Source organism: Musca autumnalis, unplaced genomic scaffold (assembly GCF_047663935.1).
Source record: "Musca autumnalis isolate F117 unplaced genomic scaffold, ASM4766393v1 scaffold_1, whole genome shotgun sequence".
NCBI classification, from domain to species: domain Eukaryota; kingdom Metazoa; phylum Arthropoda; class Insecta; order Diptera; family Muscidae; genus Musca; species Musca autumnalis.
In genome coordinates, this window is record NW_027411644.1 from 193,338,547 (window position 1) to 193,351,289 (window position 12,743).

Consider the following 12,743-nt stretch of genomic DNA (forward strand, 5'->3'; position numbering starts at 1 on the left):
GAAAAAAGTAGGTATTGTATAATTTTTTTCTAGAAAATGTAGTAATCGAACTACTTTTCTCTGGAAAATTTTGTTATCGAACAACATCGTTCTAGAAAAAGTTGTTATCGAACATCATTTCTCTTGTAAACTAATTTTCTTTCAAAAGTTTGTGATCAAACAACTTTTCTTTAGGGAAGGTTGTTATCGAACAATTATTTTGTAGAAAAAGTTTTTATCGAACAACTTTTCGCTATAAAAAGTATTTATAGATTTTTTTTTTTAGCCGATAGCCTTAGATGCTAGTGCTATTTTTTATATAATTTTATTGTAATTTTTTATTATAATAAATATTTGAAATAAATAAATAAATAAAGATTTTTTTTATAAAAGAGTTATTGAATAATTTGTCTTTCGAAAAAGATTTTAACGAACGATTTCATTCTAGAAAAAGTTGTACGAACGTTGTATTATCAAAAAATTTTTCTCTAGAAAAAGTTGTCATCGAACAATTTTTCTCTACAAAACGCAGTTATCGAATATTTTTTCTCTAGAAGAAGTAGTTATGAAATAATTTTTTTTTATAGAAAAACTAGTTATCGAACTACTCTCCTCTAGAAAATGTAGTTATCGAAGAACATTTCTCTAGAAAAAGTTGTTACTGTTACTTGTAAATGTTGTTATAAAACACATTTGGTCTGTTCCAGAACTGCAAGAATCTACTAATTTTTACTATTTTTTCCGATAACATAAAGGAAAAAATGCTATCGTAGTAAAAAGTAGTAGCTTCTTGCAGGTTCTGGAACAAAGCAATTTTCTTTAGAAAAAAGTTTGTTATCGTAAAACTTTTTGATAAGAAATTTTGTTACCGAACAACTTTTCTCTGGAAAGAGTTGTTATCAAACAAAGTAGCTTTAGAAGTAGCTGTTATCGATTAACTTTTCAGTTGTTCCATAAAACATTTTTTTACAGAATGGTTGTTATTGAACAATTTTCTATATAAAAAATGTTATAGAACAAGTTGTCTATTGAAAAATTTATCATCGAAAAACTTTTATATAGATAAAGCTGTTATCGAAAAATTTGCAATAGAAAAACTTGTTTTAGAAAAGATTCTTATCGAAAGAATTGTCTTTAGAAATAGCGTTATCGTTTTTTTCCTAGAAGAAATTGTTATCGAATATTTTTTTCTAGAATAATTTGTTATCGAACAACCTCCCTAAAGAAAAACTTGTTATCGAACTACTTTTTTCTAATAAAATTTTCTATCGAACATCCTTTCTCTAGAAAAAGTAGTTACCAAATAAATTTTTGCTACAAAATGCACTTATCGAACTACTTTTTTCTAGAGAAAGTTGTTATAGAACAACATTGTGTTGAAACTGTTGTTCTTGAAAAAATTTTTCTTAAGTGGGGTACACATGATCAGTTTTGCTCAAATAATCGGTTGGTTGTCAGTGTGGCCGCTCAATTCTGTCAGTCATCAGGCAACCACAAAATATTTTGTGGTTGCTGGACTGTTTGACAGTAATCGATAATTCCGAAAAATCGGCAGCCAAAACTGATCGTGTGTACCCCGCTTTAGAAACTGTTGCTATCCAACATCTTTTCCATAGCAAAAGTTGTTATCGAACAACTTTTCTCTGGAAAAAGTTGTTATCGAAAAACCCTCCTTTGGACAAAGTTGTTGTTGTGTATAAAAGTATTATAACATTTGGTTCCACTCTAATATACAATGGTCACCACCAATTGTACTACATACATGTAGTACGTGCACGACCACCACCACTATTCTCATCATTGTCATTAACGCTCATTGAAGATCAGTTCAGATGCTGCTGATGCTGCTGCATTCATCTCCCTCTCCATCGATCTGGACCCTCAGTAGGTTTGCTTTTGACAAACGTATGCCGTCATAGTTGGATAAAATGACATGCCATGGATGGCATAGATGTGATATTCTGTCATTCATGTTGCATGAGCTCAGCCTCTTAATGCTACGCCGTGTATGCGTGCGTGAATGAGTGTGTGTGTGGTGATGTTCGGTGGGGAGAACTTCTTCATCGACTGACCACTGGTGTGGTGTATCCATTCTTGTTGCTTCTTACTCGTTTTTTTTTTAGATTCTGAAACGTTGTTATTTGAGTTTTATTTTGATTTTCATCGAAGTTAAATGCGCGCATACACTTACAGTTCAATGTGTTGTCGTGGTCGTTGTTGTTGGTGTTTTTTCGGTTAGTAAACCGGATGTTCCTAATCATGGCTAGTTTGCCTCAAATTAAATACACTACTGTTCACTATTCAGCTTCCATAAGTTATGCCGCTAAAATTTGCTTCTTACCGCCATAAAAACAAACCTCTCCCTTTTGATCATCACTTTCTTACAGAAGTTACTTCGCGATGGCGAGCGATTCATTCATACAGCCGTTCGTTTGGTCGTTCATTCATTCAACCATCCCAACTATAGAAGTCTATGGATTTTTATGTAAAAAAACAACGAATTAACTTCTGTACTATAAAACGATTTAAAGGAGGGAGGGGAAGGAGGGGGATACTGTGATGGGGGTATTCTTACTTATTCGAGATTTAATTTTATACATTTGACTACTGTTTGTTGTTGTTGATTATTTGAATTTTCCATTTGTATTTTCTCTGTATAATTTTAAAATTTTATTTAAATTTATCCAAACAAACGTTTTGAAGAGAGTCGTATACAACGCTTATTGCGTTCTTTTATCTATCGTAATGAAATACATTTAGCTTGAAAAGGTTTTCAAACATGACGATAACATGAATTGAATTTTAGCTTTGTTTGAAATGTTGTTATTTGAGATCGTTTCGTCATCAGCGGAGGATTTTTAAAAATAAGTTTGCAACAAAATCGCTGGCCTTTCGGTGTTTGTTATCACCAATTTTGTATTTTCCAGTGTGGCAGGGATTTTCGGCATTAAGATTTGAAAAGTTTTTCCTATCGTTTGCTATGTTTGGAGAACATTACCCGAGCATAGCCTTTATTAACTATAAAAGGATTATATTGTAATTTTTAAGAATTATTTGGTCATGAGAAAAACAAAATAGGGTTTCTCTACAGAAGAGTCGCAAATAGTATCAGCGGAACTTCTCCTCAAAATACCATCTCAACATTGTATTTATAATAGCCATCCATATGGATAATTTTCTTGATGGTTGATATTATGATGGTGTTGTTGCTTTGGAGGGTGAGGGCGAGGGCTATTGTGATGGACATGTTAAACAATATCCCAACAATTTTACATTATTTATCAATAAAGCACAATGGATCAATGCTGATGTATGGTCGGACAGACTTCATGTGGATAATCATAATAGCCGCGAATGAGCCAATACCTAAATGCTACTCTTCAATCAGCTTGGATCATATATCAGTCAACCAACCATAACGTTCATAAATATTGAAAATAAATTGCAAGTTCAGACATGTAAATACAAAACGGACAAGCTTGAGGGTCTATTCGTTGGTCTTCCATTGTCGTCGCGTCTACATTGTCTGAGAACTGTGAATTGTTTAATTGTTTGTCATGCGAATAAATTTACAATTAAAACAACAGCAACAACAACAATAACTGAAAACAAATATAATTTATTGATGTAAATTAATGTGTAATTAGTAATTGATGATGGATAGATGTATCGACAATGCATGAGCCATGCCAATGATCATTGGCAGTTATCCTAGACGTGACTGACCATTGATGTAGAGTTGTTAGGTTGATTGCCGAGATGTTCTTTTAAGAAGAAAATGAGAGAATTAGGGTATGATAAACTAAATTGGAAACTATTATTTAAACCTCCACTGTTTGTTTTTCTAGGCCTTCCAATAGAAAATCTGTAATGGATTTTCCTATAAAAGACCAGATGCTTGTTTTCAAGAAAAGCAGTATTAGGTTATCCTACGAAAGTATTATGTAGATATACATACTACAAATAGGCCTTCCTATATAAAAGCCCATTAGGTACCATATAAGTCCTAATGGGCTATAAGGTATAGAAGGCAATTATGTATTCTTATAGAGAACCAATAGGGCTTCTTAAAGAAAACCAATAGGTCTAAGAAAAGAAACAGGTATTTTTATAGAGGACAGTTAGGTCTTCTTAAAGAAGACTAATTGGTGTTCTTATACAAGATTTTGTTATAGAAGACAATATAATATAATTAGGTCTTCTTATAGAAGACCATTCGGTATACTTATAGATTTTTTTAGAAGAGCATTAGGTCTTCTTATAGAAGATTTTTTATGGTCTTCTTATATAAGTTTTTATTATAGAAACTTTATAGAAGACCATTAGGTCCTGTTATAGAAGCTTCCCTTACAAAAGACCATTTGGTTTTCTTCTAGAAGAGTTTCTTATAAAATATCGTTGGGTGTTCTTCGGGAACATTTCCATTACATCTTTGTACAGAACATTTTCATATAGATGGTCATTCGGTCTTATAATGGAAGGTTTTCTTATAGAAGACCATTATGTGTTCTTACAGAAGTTTTTCTTACAGAAGATCGTTAGGCATTCTTATAGAGATTTTCCTATAATAGATCTTCCTATAGAAGATTACCAGAACTCCTTTTAGAAGAACACAAGACTACAAGGTCTTCGTAGAGGAGATAACAAGGTATTCCTATAGAAGACCACCAATTCTTCATATAGAAGACCACGAAGTCTCCCTATAGAAGACCACGAGGTCTTCATATAGAAGGCCACCAAGTCTTCCTATAGAAGACAACCAGGTATTCCTATAGAAGAGCATCAGGTCTTTCTATAAAATACCACCAATTGGTCCCCCAAAATGTTTCTATCGTATACAACCAGGTCTTCTTATAGAAGACCATCAGGTTTTCCTATAGAAGACCATCAGGTCTTCATATAGAAGAACACAAAACTGCAACGCCTTCTTAAAGGAGACAAGGACTTCCCAAAGAAGAGATCAAAGTCTATCCAAATATGACCACAAGGCCTTCCTATAGAAGACCACCAGATCTGCCTATAGAAGACCACAAGAAATCATATAGAGATCTACATGGTCCTCCTTATAGACCACAAACTCTTTGTATAGAACCACAAGGTTTTCTTTTAGAAGTCCATTAGGTATTCTTATATCAAACTATAACGTGGATATGGGTTCTGCGTAATTTGGATAACGTGAATAAAGATTCTATGTTATTTGGATATTGCGGGAAAGTTTTCTATGTTATTTGGATAACGTGCATAAGGCTACGATGTTATTTGGACAACGTGGATAATGTTTCTATATTATTTAAACAATATGGATAAGGCTTTTATGTTATTTGGATAAAGTGGATAAGTTTTCTATGCTATTTGGAATACGTGGATAAGGACTCTATGCTATTTGGATAATTTGTATAAGGTTTCTATGTCATTTAGACTATATGTATAAGGTTTATATGTTATTTGGATAAAGTGGATAAGTTTTCTACGCTATTTGGAATACGTGGATAAGTTTTCTATGTTATTTGAATAACATTTATAAGGATATTTGTCAGTTGGATAACTAGGATACGGTTTCTATGTTATTTGGATAACGAGGATACATTTTCTATGTTATTTGGATAACGTGGATAAGCATACCATGTCATCTGGATAACGTCGATAAGGTTTATATGTTTTTTTGATAACTTCATAAGTTTTCTATGTTATTTTGATAACATACATAAGGATATTATGTTATTTGTATAACGCGGATAACATTTCTATGTTATTTATACAACATGGATTAGGTTTCTATGCTATTTGGATAACATGCATAAGGATACTTTGTTATTTGAATAACGTGGATAACATTTCTATGTTATTTATACAACATGGATAACGATTCTATGATCTTTGGATAACATGGATAAGTTTATTATGCTATTTGGATAACGTGGATAAGGTTTCTATGTTAATTGGACAATACAGATAAGGTTTCTATGTTATTTTGATAACGTGGATAAGTTTTCTATGCTATTTTGACAACGTGGATAAGAATTCTATGCTATTTGGATAACGTGAATGAGTTTTCTATGGTATTTGGAAAACGTGGATAAGTTTTCTATGTTATTTGGATAACGTGGATAAAGATATTATGTCATTTGGATAACGTGGATAAAGTTTCTATGTTATTTGGATAACGTGGATAAAGTTTCTGTGTTATTTGGATAACGTGGATAAAGTTTCTATGTTAATTAGACAACATGGACAAGGTTTCTATGTTAATTAGACAACAGGGATAAGCCTTCTAGTTATTTGGATAACGTGGATAAGGATACCATGTCATCTGGATAAATTTTATAAGGTTTCTATGTTATTTAGGTAACGAGGATAAATTTTCTATGTTATTTGGATAACGTGGATAAGGATACTATGTTATTTGGATATCACGTAAAAGTTTTCAATGTTATTTGGATAACGTGGGTAAGGTTTCTATGTTAATTAGACAACATGGATAAGGCTTCTTTGTTATTTGGATAGTGTGGATAAGTTATCTATGTTATTTGGATAACGTGGATAAGAATTCTATGCTATTTGGATAGCGTGGATGAGTTCTCTATGGTATTTGGATAACGTGGATAAGTTTTCTATGTTACTTGGATAACGTGGATAAGAATATTATGTCATTTGAATAACATGGATAAGGTTTCTATATTATTTGGATAACGAGGATAAAGTTTCTGTGTTATTTGGATAACGTGGGTAAGGTTTCTATGTTAATTAGACAACATGGATAAGGCTTCTATGTTATTTGGATAGTGTGGATAAGTTATCTATGTTGTTTGGATAACGTGGATAAGTTTTCTATGTTATTTGGATAACCTGGATAAGGATACCATGTCATCTGGATAACTTTTATTAGGTTTCTATGTTATTTAGATAACGAGGATACATTTTCTATGTTATTTGGATAACGTGGATATGGATACCACGTTATCTGGATAACGTGGATAAGTTTTCTATGCTATTTGGACAACGTGGATAAGTTTCCTATGTTATTTGGATAACGTGGATAAGGTTTCTATGTCATTTTGATAACGTGGATAAGGTTTCTATGTAATTTGGATAACGTGGACAAGGTATCTATGTTATTTGGATAACGTGGATAAGATTTCTATGTCATTTTTATAACGTGGATAAGGTTTCTATGTCATTTTGATAACGTGGATAAGGTTTCTATGTAATTTGGATAACGTGGATAAGGTTTCTATGTTGTTTGGATAACGTGGATAAGGATACAATATTATTTGGATAGCGTCTTCCTGTATAAGATCTCAAGTTCTTCCTTTAAACGACAAAAGCTCATCATAGAACCACAAGGTTTTCCTCTAGAAGACCACAAGGCCTTCGTATAGAAGGCGAAGGGTTACTTTTATAGAAAACCTGTAGGTAGTCCAATGGAAGACCACAGCGAGTTTCTATAAAGAATCACGAGGTCTTCCACAGATGATCATAAAGACAGCAATGTCTTCGTGTCGATGACCACAAAGTTTCCGTTTAGAAGACCACAAGGTCTTCTTATAGAAGACCATAAAATCTTTATATAGAAGACCACAAGATTTTCGTTTAGAAGACCAAAAGGTTTACAAGGTCTTCCTACTGAAGACCACAAGACCATCACATTCCACTAGTTGTACTTTTTACACTGCGTTGTAATAACATTTGGAAACCACGTTCCCACCGCATATTGCCTTGTTTACCTCATGTAAAATCTGTCGACTTCCAGGACCTTGGCTTGAGTACACAATAACTTTTTCCTTTTCTGTACATAGAGGGCGTTAGTTTTTCCTCCTCTATTTTCATAGACAGACTTTTTCATGGGTGCTTACATTGCCATGTCGGTTTCAAATGGAAACGAAAGAGAGACCAAGCTATGTCCTGACTTTCCCATGTCAAAAACAATCAAAATCAGTGTTTTGTAGTTGTCAACATCTATATCGCCCTTTAATTTTGTATACGAATGGATTTGATATTTTCTTTGAAAGTGCGCTTTAATTTTCACCCAAATTCCCAGCCACTTCTTAATCATTTACACATCCCTACTTTCTTACATTACCTTCACTTCCTCTCCATTGCAAGCCGTAATGTGTTTTAAATAACCTTTTAATGGAAAATACAATGATTTTCTTTGGCCATTTTCCCACTAATTAAAACCACAGCTTGATACTACTTGGTTATCGTGACTTTAATAACCAACCAACTGGGTAGCAGGCTGGCTGTTAGGCTAACTAACTGGTTACCACTGGAGATGATAGTAAAATAAGGTAACAGCAACAACAAAAAACTTGTTCTTGCGGAAATGTATCCTGATTTGTATAACCCCCTTTTTTTCTTAAAGTGGCAAAAGGCTTAACATGCTTGTGGTGAAAAAAAACCGACACACGCATCGACTACTATTTGCCTAGCATATTAACTGTTTCTTGGGAACTTCCGCAGCATCGTTACACTTCTTTTTGTCGCCTTTACCCTTTCCTCTGCAACATCAAGCTGGGGCGAAAAAGGAAACGAAATAAAGTCATTGTTAGATTATGAACGTTATTGGTTTAAGACAACAACCGAGTTTAATGGGGGAAGACGTGTGTGTAAATCTCTAAAGCAAACATTGTCAGCAGCAAGAAGAAGACATCAGGTCGTCTCGGTCGTTTGGTCAGTCAGTTTAGTTTAACACATTCACGCCACATTTGAAGCGCCACAAGATTTGAACATCCTCGATTTCCTTGGCTTCTATTTTTTTTTGTATTTTTCTTCTTATTTTTCTAACAGTTTTTGTTGTTGTTGTTGATGTTTCAAGTGCTGGACCATGTTTCAGGTTGTCATTTGGTTGTTTTTAGCCAGACAGATGTGTTGGCTAAAACGGATGCAGATTTTTTTCTATTACCCATCCAAGAAGTAGAAGAGGAAGCAACAAAACGCAAAAAAACTTCTAACTGGGTTGATGTATTTATCTCTTGGCTTGCTGAGACTTTGACTTTTGTTTTACACACCAACTTATCGGTCGATCGATCTTCTTTGACCGCCTGGACACATAGCATCATACCTCTGTAGACATGACCATGTACAACTATGATGCTAGATTATGGTTTGAAGATAGTAATAATAAAAAAAATAAGAGGGTTTTGTTGGAAATGTTTGTAAAGGAATAACGTTGATAAGGTTTCTATGTTATTTGGATAACGTGGCTAAGGATTATATGTTATTTGAATAGCGTTGAGAAGGATACTATGTTTTTTGGATAACATGGATAAGGTTTCTATATTATTTGGATGACGTGGATACATTTTCTATGTTATTTGGATAACGTGGATAAGGACACTATGTTATTTGGATAACAGGGATAATGTTTCTATGTAATTTGGATAACGTGGATAAAGTTTATATGTTATTTGGATAACGTGGATAAGGATTCTATGTTATTTGGATAGCATGCATAAGGTTCTATGTTATTTGGATAACGTGGATAAGGATAGTATGTTAATTAGATAACGTGGATAAGTTTTCTATGATATTCGGATAACTTGGATAAGCTTTCCATGTTATTTGGATAACGTGGATAAGGATAGTATGTTAATTAGATAACATGGATAAGTTTTCTATGATATTTGGACAACGTGGATAAGTTTTCTCTGTTATTTGGATAACGTGGATAAGGTTTCTATATTATTTGGATAACATGGATACATTTTTCTATGTTATTTGGGTAAAGTGGATAAGGATAGTATGTTAATTAGATAACATGGATGAGTTTTGTATGATATTTGGATAACGTGGGTAAGTTTTCCATGTTATTTGGATAACGTGGATAAGGATTCTATGTTATTTGGATAACGTCGATAATTTTTCTATGTTATTTGGGTAACGTGGATAATGTTTCTATGTAATTTGGATAACGTGGATAAAGTTTATATGTTATTTGGATAACGTGGATACGGATTCTTTGTTATTTGGATAACATAGATAAGGATTCTATGTTATATGGATAACGTGGATAAGGATTCTATATTATGTGGATAACGTGAATAAAGATTCTATGTTATTTGGATAACGTGGATAAGAATAGTATGTTAATTACATAACGTGGGTAAGTTTTCCATGTTATTTGGGTAACGTGAATAAAGATTCTATGTTATTTGGATAACGTGGATAAGGATAGTATGTTAATTAGATAACGTGGATAAGTTTTCTATGCTATTTGGACAAAGTGGATAAGGTTTCTATGTTATTTGGATAAGGTGGATAAGGATACTATGTTATTTGGATAACGTGAATAAGGTTTCTATATTATTTGGATAACGTCGATAAGTTTTCTATGTTATTTGGGTAACGTGGATAATGTTTCTATGTAATTTGGATAACGGGGATAAGGTTTATATGTTATTTGGATAACGTGGATAAGGATTCTATGTTATATGGATAACGTGGATAAGGATTCTATGTTATTTGGATAACATAGATAAGGATTCTATGTTATATGGATAACGTGGATAAGGATTCTATGTTATTTGGATAACGTGGATAAGAATAGTATGTTAATTACATAACGTGGATAAGTTTTCCATGTTATTTGGATAACGTGGATAAGGATTCTATGTTATTTGGATAACGTGGATAAGGATTCTATGTTATTTGGATAACGTGGATAATTAGTATGTTAATTACATAACGTGGATAAGTTTTCCATGTTATTTGGATAACGTGGATATGGTTTCTATGTTATATGGACAACGTGGATAAGGTTTCTATATTATTTGGATAACGTGGATAAGGATACCATGTTATTTGGATAACGTGGATAAGGTTTCTATATTATGTGAATAACTTAGATAAGTTTTCTATGTTATTTGGATAACGTGGTTAAGTTTTCTATATTATTTGGATAACGTGGATAAGGATACTATGTTATTTGGATAACGTGGATAAGGATACTATGTTATTTGGACATCCATGTTGTCCTATAGAGGACTCTGGAGGTCCTCCATAGGCGACAAAATACCTCTTGAGGTCTCCTATAGGCGACAGAAGACATTTTGAGCTCTTCCATAGGCAACAGCAGGCATCTTTAGGTCATCTAGGTAACAGAAGACCTGTTGAGGTACTCTATAGGCGTCAGCAGACCCCTTGAGGTTCTTTATAAGCGAGAGAAAATCTCCTGAGGCCCTCTATGGGCGACAGAAGACCTCTTGAAGTCTGCTATAGGCAACATAAAACACCTCGAGGTCTTCCAGAGGCAATATAATACCTTTTGAAGTATTCTGTGGGCAACAGAAGACCTACTGATGTCTCCTATGGGAAACAGGTAAAATCTCTATGTCATCTATAGGCAACAGAAGCCACTTTCGGTCTTCTATAGCCGACAGAACACCTGTTAAGGTCCTCTATATGTGTCAGAAGACTATGTGAGATCATTTTTGGGCAACAGAAGACATTTTGAGGTCTTCTATTGGCAACAGAATACCTTTTGGGGCCTTCTTTAGGCAACAGAAGACCTCTTGTGGTCCTCTATAGGTGATAGAAGATCTTGTGAGGTCGTCTATAGGCACACAAGACTTCTTGAGGTTGTCTGTAGGCTACAAAAGACCTCTGGAGGTCCTTATTTGTTTTATGCATAACGTTTATAATGTGAATTATGTTCTTAGCTGGTTTGGATAACGTTTTGGTCTCATTTGGATAACCATATAATTACCTATTCTACCCTCCCTCGTTCAACAAAATCTCTTAGAACACACAAAACTACACCCCATTGCTGCTGATTGCCGTTGAAACAAGAAGCAGCACCAGTCGACCAGCACCTTTCGGGCAACGAAGAAGTTTGTGCAGTAAACCTGTTGGTGAAATTACAACGCCATAGACTTTGATGTATGCTCCGCTTCACATCAGCTTAACAAATGGATTTTCAATAATCAAACAACAAACTGATGTTACCAATCCGGCTTAAGACGGACGACCCCCAAACAAAAGTTAGTTTGGTAACTAAAGTGTTGATCACATTAGAGCCCGTTGCAATCTCGTCTTCTCCTTTATCTTAAGGAGCTAAAAGACAACTTTGAAATTTGCTATTTTTTCCGCATAGATTCTTAACGCATAACTAATTTTTACTTGTTCTCTCAGCCTATCGACGTTTGTTTCTACATTTTTTGTTTACAGTTTCTATGAGGGTCCATTGCCTTTAACTGGTCTTCGTAGTTAGTTTCGGCTTGTTTGTTAAAGCAATTGCTTGTCTATTTTTACTTAGATCATTTATTCCCACTGATGGACCGACCGGTAACCGGATGGGCAGCTGTTTTGTTGGCCTGCTGCTGCTGCTGCATAGATTTTCGAGGATGAAAAAGCAGCAACAACAAAAACAGCAACAGACAAAACTAATACAACAATCTGCACTTTGAGAAACTTATATTTTACTACATTCAATGCCTTAACTAATCACTAAGCCATACCATACTATACCATATCATGTCAGGAGTGGGCAAACTTTCGTACAAAAAAAATCGGAAAGTGTGCTTCTGAAGATTTTTTCTGAAAGAAAGGGTGCTTCTGAAGATCTTTCTGAAAGAAAGGGTGCTTCTGAAGATCCTTTCTGAAAGGAAGGGTGCTTCTGAAGATCCTTTCTGAAAGAAAGGGTGCAATATGGACTCTTTCTTAAAGAAAATGTGCTTCGACAGGCCCTTTCTGAAAGAAAAGGGTGCTTCCGTAGACCCTTTCTGAAAGAAAGGATGCATCGATGGCACGTTTTTGATAGACCTTTT

General features: G+C 34.1%; 1 protein-coding gene across 1 annotated transcript in view; it reads left to right on the forward strand.

The window, feature by feature from the left end:
* The window catches only part of pnt (ETS transcription factor pointed), a 487,180-nt gene that overhangs the window by 193,283 nt on the left and 281,154 nt on the right, over positions 1–12,743 (forward strand). The gene's annotated exons all lie outside the window — the stretch shown is intronic.